The following is an 8688-nucleotide window of genomic DNA, read 5'->3' as shown; positions in this document are numbered from 1 at the left end:
GTGTGGTTATTTAAAGTGGAAAGCTGGTGGGGAATCTCTGGCTGTTTAGCAGGACTCCCCCTGATAATGACTCTGCCCCAGCACAGAGAACCGTTATCAATCCTCCCCTCCCACCCCTGCCGACTGTCACTCAGCACACACCCCCGGCTCAATCTGCTGTATTTATGGTCCGCAGGGTGGGGTGAGAGATGGCTTCGCTCCATCACACTTGTGATGCCCCAATTTCAGCAGGAACGCAGGGACACCTTAACCATGTTTATGATGCAATGGGAAAAGAGTCTCTTCCTCATATTCCCACTTTATCTTTCTGTCCTTCTCCCTCCCCTTTCCCTCTGTCTCTCGCCCCCCCCCCCAAACCTCTCTCTGTATTTAGCTCAATTTCTCTTCCCTTCCACTAACCACTACCTCTCTCTCTCTCTCCTCTCTGTCTTTACCTCTCTCGTTCTATCACTCTTACTTCTACTACTGCCTCACTCATTCTCCCTCTACCTTTCTCTACCTGTCTCTCTATCTCTCCCTGTCCAACCACTGTCTCTCACCCCACTCTGTCTTTACCTATCTCTACCTCTCTTTTTTCTCCCCCCTCTCTCCCCTTTCTGTTACCCCTCACCCTCTTTCTTTCCCTCTCTCTCTACCCTTTCTGTTACCTCTCTCTCTCTCTCTCTCTACCCTTTCTGTTACCCCTCTCTCTCTCTCCTTCTCTCTTTCTCTCCCCTTTCTGTTACTCCTCTCTCTCTCCCCTTTCTGTTACCCTTCTCTCTCTCTCTCTCTCTCTCTCTCTCTCTCTCTCTCTCTCTCTCTCTCTCTCTCTCCCCTTTCTGTTACCTCTCTCTCTCTCTCTCTCTCTCTCTCTCTCTCTCTCTTTCTCTCTCTCTCTCTCTCTTTCGTTTCTGTTACCCCCCTCTCTCCCCTTTCTGTTACCCCCTTCTCTCTCTCTCTCTCTCTCTCTCTCTCTCTCCCCTTTCTGTTACCTCTTTCTCTCTCTCTCTCTCTTTCTCTCTCTCTCTCTCTCTCTTTCTCTCTCTCTCTCTCTCTCTCTCTCTCTCTCGTTTCTGTTACCCCCCTCTCTCCCCTTTCTGTTGCCCCCCTTCTCTCTCTCTCCCCCCTTTCTGTTTACCCCTCTCTCTCTCTCTCTCTCTCTCTCTCTCTCCTTACTGTTTCTCTCTCTCTCTCCCCTTTCAGTTTACCTCTCTCTCTCTCTCTCTCCCTCTCTCTCTCTCTCTCTCTCTCTCTCTCCCTTTCTGTTTACGTCTCTCTCTGTCTTTCTCTCTCTCTCTCTCTCTCTCTCTCTCTCTCTCTTTCTCTCTCTCTCTCTCTCTCTCTCTCTCTCTCTCTCTCTCTCTCTCTCTCTCCCACTCCAAGCACTATCTGTCTCTCTCCTTCTAGCTCTCTCTACCTTTCTCTACCTATGTCTCGCTTTCTCTCAGCCCCTCTAACTCCCTCTCTGTATTCATCTTTTCTTTTACATCTCTCTCTCTCTCTCTCTCTCTCTTTCTTGCTCTCTCTACCTATGTCTCTCTCTCTCTCCCTTCATCCAATCTGCCTCTTTCCGTATTTACCCATTATTCTATCTCTACCTTTCTCTACCTCTCTCTCTCCCAGTCCAACCACAATCTGTCTCTCTCTCTGTTTATCTTTCTCATTCTGTCTCTCTATCTCTCTTGCCCCCGACCCCTCTCTGTACTTATCTTGCTTGTTCTATCTCTACCTCCCTCTCTCTACTGTCTCTCACCCCTCTAACCCATCACTGTGTTTAACACTGTCCATATGCTTCTCTCTTTCTTTCTCATCCTCTCTCCCCTTCCAACCACTATATCTCTCTTTCTCTTTTCTATATCATCTCTCATTCTATCTCTCTCTCTCCACCTCTTTCTTTCTCTCTCGTCCAGTCTAACCCCTCTGTATCTGTCTCAATCTGAGAGAGACAAAGACAGAGAGAGAGAGAATGTGTACACACTCACTCGCCCGTGCTTGAGCGTCGTAATGTGTGCTTAGCAGATGAAACTCTGCAGCCTCAGCATCCATAGACATCTCTGTCAGCATCTTTATGTTTGACCTCAAACTGCCTCTTCACTCCAGTGCCCCCTCCCTCCTTCTCGCCAAGTCCTGACACCTCCACCCCCCCCAAACACACTGACCTCAGCATTAACGGCACAAATCGACAAGCCAGAGGGCAGCGACTGATGCTAATAGTGCTTAATTGGCTTATCACCTGCTCCCTGCACCTACTTCATTCTGTTGCCCCTGGGCTCCCCCTACAGTTCGGGAGTATAATTGACATTTACTCCACTGCTGTAAATACACATTACACTTTGAGCACTCCTTCATGGATAGCTGTACACATGCATTTCTGGACAAGCTGAGAGCTCCAGAAGGTAGAGAAGCATGTGGGCTGAGGCGGTAGAGTAATACTACAGGATGTTAAACTAATATGACTCTATGGGTTACGCAGCGTTACACAGCAGCAGTTCTGGAGAGAGGTTCTCCTCCTGCAGCTCCACCACCAAAGCTTCATAGTGCAGTAGTAGCAGCAGCGTTCTGGCCCGGAGTGGGAAAACTGCTACTTAATGTTGCTTTACATGAGATATTTACTCTTAGAAGACACCATTATTGACATTTTAAAAGCATTAGGGTCATTCGACAACGTTTCCGCTCACAGCTCATTGAAAGTCTGCAGAGATTCTGTCAGACCTGTGGATTTCGAATGGTGTGGATTTCAGTGTTCAGTAAAGGAGGATTTTTCATTAAAAAAGACCCGAATCCGAAACATAAAACACTGTAAATGTCATTCATTATGTCTCTCACACCTGTAACTTTAAAACCACTCACAGGTAACATGGATAATTGTCTGGCTCCAACGACACCTGTCAAAAGGTGCCAGGACATATAGAGTCGGTTCTATCAGAACTACTCCAGAGGCAAAAATGTGAACAACATACAGAAAATAATGTCCGTAAGGCCTGTTTACGCCTGCCATTAACATTAGAGCTAAGATCTGGCCCAAAAACTCCAGCCTGACCCTACCCAAGCTCGTGGACGTTCTGTCCGAGCCCGACCCGCCTGACCCATAAGCTGTGATTATGAACCCAAGCCGATTTAACCTCAACATTTCTTTAGTAAGTAGAGCAGTAAAACTGACCTTTTAACTACACATTTCTGGTTGTTTAAATGGCCGAAATCTGCTCAGAATGATGTTAATGAGCAGTTTATTAAAACACCAACAATGCAAACTATCCACAGGCCTAAACATCGGTAAAATAGGCTACAAGAATGATGTCTGAATGACTTTCCTCTACTCTGATATAATTTAACAAGGTTTAAGAATATAAAATACTTTCTGAACAAAGTAATATTTTTATAATAGTCTCAGGGCAAACACACAAAAAACAGCCATGCAAATGTTCAGTTGCTGCAAGCAAATAATGCTACTGCACACATTAATTCTGCATTCAGGAAATGAGAAATTACAAACGAGGCAAAGCTAAGCAGACTGAAGGAGTCCAGGATTTGTTACTTTGCTATTGCTATTATAGCTATTATGCAATGGCTTTATATAAAATAACAAAAAAGCATTAAAGAACATAGGCCTACATCACAGACCATTTTCTTGAGCCCGACCCAACAGGGCCAGAGGAAAGTGGTGAGAATCTAATGTCTAATTAACATCTAATATTTAACATTGCAGTTTAAAACTGGTTCAGGAATAACTGCTCTGTAAACACCTTATTAACACCTTTGAGTGCAGTGTTAGCACTACAGTCCACCCCACAAATCCTCCAGGAAAGGAACAGTAATGTGACAAAATCCATGTTAGCTTCATCTGAGTTGGCTAAACACTCTTGCTTTAATCCACGGATGATAAAAGAAGGTGTGAAGCTGGTTTGGAACGTCCTCAAATGCTGCAGCTGTGTCCTGCTGTCTTGCCGACATCATCATACTAATTCACCGGCCCACCTGGAGGAACGCACAGCAGCCACACAGCAGCTTTAACAAAATACCGTGCAGTGCTTTATGCCAGCTAAGACTTTACAGCACAGAGCAAAATACACCTTTCTACATGCTTTGTAGACAATGAGCCTCCAGTTTATTAGGCACACCTACCTTGTAACTGCACTGATTGGTAGGGATTTCCCGATCCACTCCAGTGGATCAGGATTGGGGCTGATCCAGGCATATTTTAATGGATCGGGTATTGGCTATTTTAATCCCAATCTTTGTATTAACCACGGTGTTCAGAGCGCCATCTGGTGTCCTCAAGACGCCATCAACGGAGGTTATCCCTAGCCAGCAGCAGCAGCAGTGTGGACGTTCTCAGAAGGTAAATAAAGGAGTTGAGGTTCTGCAGTGTGGAGCTATTTTACAGTGGAACCTGAAAACAGACCATAATATCTGACCCTTTATAAAACTCTCACTGAAACGCTCTGTTTTACCAGCGGGAGAACCGCAGAACCGCTCACTCACCTTTCTCTGTTTATAAACCAGCACTGAAGAACCCATATAGAACCGAGTCGAGGAGGCTAAAGCTAATGCTAACACACACACATACAATAAAGTAACCCCAATCACACACAGCACATTCACCCACTATAAACCAGTTATTACACACCAGTAGACCAACAACTACAGATACCAATGCAGAGTGTGTCCCACTACACACACACACACTATAGAAACCTAAATCACAGCACATTCACCCACTATTCACACACCAGTAGTCGACTACAAACTACAAACTACTATTCAGGCACTAGATACGCTGTGTGTGTGTGTGTTTGTGTGTGTGTTTATTTGCACATCTGTGTCAGCAATGGGTGCAATTTAGTAGCTGAAGTAGCTATTAAGTAGCTGAATGCATTCATTAGAAGCAGTGTCCACAAACATTTGGACATATTTGGACTGTATTTAAAGGCCTTTAAAGTGTTTCAGCTACGTACCAGGCTTCTGGCTTCTTCAAGGCCGTCTCATCAGCAGTAAAGTCAGGTCTACGAGCCCTTTTTCCTCAGTTTTTTTGATATGCTGATGTGTATCTGTGGCATTGTTGAAATTCTCTGTTGCGATTAGATGCTCATTGAGTATGAGGACTTGATAAAGAAACCGCCAAAGCGACGCTTCCCTCTCACATCTCTCACACATCTCCCTTGAGGGTCTCGTCTGCTTTGTGATGATTTTTGCAGTCAAAATATGTCAACTCTCGGGCTGTGAGATGTCTCTCTCTCTCTCTCTCTCTCTCTCTCTCTTTCTGTGTGTCTACGTTTTGTCAATGCTTTTCATGTCTCTGAAAAAATATCTCATTTTATCTCAACAGCTAATGGGATTCTTCTGAGAGATTAGAGTAAATGGACGTAATTGACAATGCGAGAAATGCAGTAATGCACTCATCTCATTGAGATCTGATAGAATTCTGTCTGCCCGTTCGATAATTATCAGGAACGCCAGAACGTCGGGGGGCAGATGGAATCCAAATCCGTCTCAGTGTTCGGGTAATAAACCAGTCTTCAGAACTGCAGTGCAGATGTAGAATCTGATCCGTGGGTTGTTCTGTATGTAGGCCTGTGGGAGGAAGCAAGAAGAAATGAGATCAAATATGTAATCGGTTATTGTGTAATATTTAGGATGATATTATTTATTATATTTTAGTATGTAGAATGAATGTAGTCTGTATGGAATATAAGCTGTAACAAGCAGAGATTCCCAGGCCAGTATTCCCAGTTCCCATTTAGTCACCTTGCATGTTTGGGGCGGTAGTAACTTCAGGCTCCTGCAGATGGCGCAGTGCAGTGGGTGGTGCAGTGCAGTGAGTGTCTCGTTGGATGTGTGGAAAATGGGTCGCAAGGCAGATACAGTTAATGATTGGCTAAAAGGAGTGAATGCATTTGGGCATAGTGTGAAGGCAGTGGCTGACTCTGCAGGTGTATGGAAGCGTACGGTCATACGGGTCTACCAGCAGTGGCAGAAGGCTGGGATTTCAGTAGGCTGGGATTTCTGCCACTGCTGGTAGACCCACATGACCGTATGCTTCCATACATCTGCAGTTTCAGCTACATAATCAGAATTGTGGTTGAAAGAGCCTCATCATCTTTGTGCAGCGCCATCTGCAGGAGACTCAAGTTACTACCACCTTGCTACATTACTTTTGTCCAGGGAGATTAGTTTATCTGATCAGTCCTACATAAAAGTAGATCGGGTGAGCTGCTGGTGGATCTGGTCTGGGGTTCAGAGAGAAGATCGGTAGCCAAACCTGTCTCTTCTTGCTCTCAACAACCTTTTTTTTGGGAGGGTGAGGACTGGCATATGCCTCCTCCAACACATGTGCAACCAGCCACCGCCTCTTTTCAAACCTCCGCTGATGCAATCCCTGACATCTCTGCTGGTAGCTGGTATCAGATGGTCTAAGCTTGTCTTTGATGGTCAAGGTGGTTAAAACAAAGCTGCTCATCCAGGTGAAAACACATCCCATGCTGCTAAGCCAGCTGGTTGACCATCTTAGCCCTTGTCCAACACAGCATGCTGTATGCTTTCATTTTTGTTTTGATGGATTAGCTGGGATTAGTGTCTCCAGTTTGACCAAGGTGGTCATCAGGCTGGTCATGCTGGTCATGCTGTTCAACCACCTTGAACAAGCTGATCGCCCAGCATGGTCATGCTTGGTGAAGTTGGTCATGCCTGTAGAACTTAAATAGCCACGTTTCTGTGTTTCTGTGTTTTCAGGTTTTATTTTTTACCTTTAAGAACAGTTTAACACCCTCGTACTGACTCTCAATTACAAGATAATTGGACCGTTCAAGCCGTGGGCTTCTCAGGAGAGTGAAGTGACAAATCCTCACTTCTGCACCACTGACTGCAGGTGAGAACGTCCTTTCCTCCAGCTGCTGACAGCTACTCTCTAAACCCACAACGACCTTCTCTGAGGGAGCTTAAAACACACACTGCCACAAAGCACAACGCAGTGATCCTGGCTTTAATTATGAACTGACACGGCATATTTTCACTCTTCATAAGGCTTTGGGTCTCTGAGGAGCAATTCGATATGGTTCGTTTACTGAATATCGGGGCTGATTCAGAGAAACCTTCGCTTCATTTACTGACTATCCTTGCAGCTTCTTGTCTTGTTTATCTATTAAAGAAACAATAAGGCATTTATTCACTGACTCATTCGCTGCATATGACTTGATTCCACTGTGCTTCAATAAATAAATGGTTCATTAGGAATCATAGTGTTGAGATGATAGTGTTCATGAGAGGATACAGTCTTTGCTAATGATATACCCTAAAAAAACAGACCCCTAATTTTATATCCTTATGAGCACAATATAGGTTGTCCATTGATTACCAGAAAAGGCTTATTAATCATGAAATCCAATGATTAAAACACACAGTATTGACAAAAGTTTTGGGACACCTGCTCATTTATTGATTTTTCTGAAATCAAGGCTATTAAAATAAGAGTTTATCCTGCTTTTGTTGGACTTCCACCCCAACATCACAGCCATCTTTGTCACTGAATACCATCAAATCCTCACAGCAATGCTTTTAAATCTAGTAGAAAGCCTTCTTCTCTGAACATGAGATAGTTACTCTTTTTAATACCCTTGATTTCCAAAGAAACCATGAATGAGCAGGTGTCCCAATACTTTTGTCCATATAGCATTTTTGAAAAAGACATCCGCAGTTCCACTGCTCCACAGCTCAATACTTGTGGCTTTATACCTCTCTAGCCCATGCCTGATTAAGCATGGTGCCGATAGGTTCATGTTTATCTGCTCCAGATGGTCCTATTCTATTGGCAGTACTTCTCTACAGGGACATCAGTGTGTGTGTGTGTATTTGCACATCTGTTACAGCAATGTGTGCAACTTAAAGCAGCTGAATGTGTTCATTAGAAGGGGTGTCCACAAACATTTGGATATATAGTCCATCAGTATTAATATCGCAATCAATGCTGTTAATCATCAAAGGGTTCAGACTTGGTGCAGTGCATTTTGAAAACATCCTAAGGCCTGTGAAACAGGTTGCTCCATTTCAAAAGATGAAGAAGAAGAAGAAGGAGAAGAAGAAGACGAGGAAGAGGACGAGGACAGACTGTGGAAAAGTTTGATTTATGGCAATATAGCAGAGACGTTATGCTTATAACACAGCGATTGTAGCTTTAAAGATCTCTATTTAATGGAATCTGCAGTTCTTTGTAGACGTTTCATCTTGGGACAGGGTCTGGGGTGACCTCGGGTACATTCCCCTCTCCCGGAAAACCAACGCATCAACGTTTCAACTTCAAACATCTTCACAGGGCCTGCAAATCCCTTTGAAAGCATTTCAAATGAAACAGCTTGCAGACAGCCATTGGCAGATTCCACCTGTGTAACCTTTCAGTGTATGTTTTGGAGTGCACACTTTCTTTTTCTGCATTTTTTTAATGTATTAAAAAAAAGTTCTTCATCAGAAATCCCACACTCTACTTTAACTAATATTTCCACTGCTGAGTTCCTCCTACCCTGCAAGTGACGAGACAATAGACTTTGGTGTCTGCTTTATTATTCTCTGCCATGTTTATCACCCTCACGTTAAGAATGTTTAACCCCTTAAACAGCCTATGGGCCTCCGGCTGGCCGAAAATGTTATAACAAACCTCTATTACCAGAGAATAGCCCCACCAGTTTGTCCAGACGTCCCTGTTGATACTGGGTAATACTC

This window comes from Salminus brasiliensis, chromosome 7 (genome assembly GCF_030463535.1).
Source record: "Salminus brasiliensis chromosome 7, fSalBra1.hap2, whole genome shotgun sequence".
Classification (NCBI taxonomy): Eukaryota; Metazoa; Chordata; class Actinopteri; order Characiformes; family Bryconidae; genus Salminus; species Salminus brasiliensis.
Note: the sequence above shows the minus strand (reverse complement) of the source record.